Source organism: Fukomys damarensis, unplaced genomic scaffold (genome assembly GCF_012274545.1).
Source record: "Fukomys damarensis isolate Sample0158 unplaced genomic scaffold, DMR_v1.0_HiC HiC_scaffold_15, whole genome shotgun sequence".
Taxonomy (NCBI): Eukaryota; Metazoa; Chordata; class Mammalia; order Rodentia; family Bathyergidae; genus Fukomys; species Fukomys damarensis.
In genome coordinates, this window is record NW_022900927.1 from 63,252,501 (window position 1) to 63,254,045 (window position 1,545).

Consider the following 1,545-nt stretch of genomic DNA (forward strand, 5'->3'; position numbering starts at 1 on the left):
CTGCCTCTGCCATCCGCCTTAGATGTTCAGCGTCTGCCCTGGAGCCGCAGCTGTGCCAGCCCAGCCCCGCGCCTCCTGTCTGTGGCCTCTCCAAGCCCGGCTCCTGCTGATGGGGCCTCAGAAGACCCCCGCCTGGCGCTGGGCGCATGTTGGTGTGTGCTGGCATTGGGCAGTGGCAGAGCTTGTGTGACACGCGTGAGGCCCCGGCTTCCACCCCAGCGCCGTGGGTGAAGGATGGATGGACGATCCTCCTGCCCTAGACTGTCCAGCGCATCAAGGGTTGTGTGCCGGGTGGTGTTCCCAGTCCTGGAAGGAGCCCTGCGTCCTGAGGGAGCATCCTCCTCTTAGAGAGGAGGCAGCAGCAGGGAGGGAAGGTGACCCAGCCAGCGTCACCTTGTTGCCGAGGACAACAATACCATTATGAATCATGTTACTGCATGCCTGCAAAAGTAGCCGGGCATGGTGGTGCACACCTGTCACCCACGCACTCGGGAGACTGAGGTAGCAAGGCCACTGTGAGTGTCAAGCACTGGAGCACTGTCTTTCATCCCCCCCCCCCGAGGTTGGCTTGATCAGAGAGGGCCAGCACTTGCTTGGGATGCACAGCAGAAAGTGACAGGTTAGGACTGATACCAGACCGGTGGGAGTCTACAACTGTCTGGCTCCTGACCCAAGCCAGCCACCTAGTAGGTGAGGGAGGGGCCGGCTCTGGAAGAGGCTGTGGGCCGGTGGTGGCCAGGCTCTCCATCCCCCCTGGAGGGGATGTGTGACTGGTGCCTGTGGTGGGGTGGATGGGTGCTGGGGGTGCACGGGGGAAGGGATGGAGGGTCTGGGGTGCCGCCCGGCCAAGATGGTCTGGGTGGGGTCCTGGCAGAGGCAGCTGGAAGCAGGACAGGGTGACACTGGAGGGGACGAGGTCCCTGCTCTGCGGTCCCTGCGTCTGTGGGGTGTGGCCTTTCTGCCGCAGCTGGGAGGCCGATGCTGGTCCTTGAGCTCTGCCGGCGTTTATGGGGGTGTCCCCGGGCCTCCTGCCAGTGGGGCCGGAGTCTTCCCTCGGGGTGGAGCGTCAGAGCGCGTTCTGCTGTCCAGGGCGGAGGCCTGAGCGTCGGCCTTGGTCTGGCCCCGCTGAGGTGAGCAGTACCACTTGGTACTTGGCTTTTCTCCCGCTCCCAGGGAAGGCGAAGCCCGGGGTCCTAGGGTTAGACGGCAGGGGCAGGGTCCCCGGTGTCTGCAGCTGCCAGGGCAGTGGAGGGGAGACTGAGGACGGGGCAGGCCGGGAAGTGTGGGGTCAGTGGAGCGGTGGGATGGGCCTCGCCATCTTGTTCGTATTGTTTGGGTTCCGTCGCGTCAGGGCCCCTGGAAGTCAGGAAAGCGCTCGCTCTGTGGCCCCGCCCTCCTTGCTGCAGCGCCAGGCCAGGGCTGTGCCCATGGTTCTTGCTCCTTCTGCTGTTTCTTCCCCCAGGCCCCAGAAGTCCCGGGGTGCTGGAAAGGCTGAGTCCCTGGTCTTGGTCAGCCTCGTTAGTCAGGATCTCGCTGCCTCTTGCT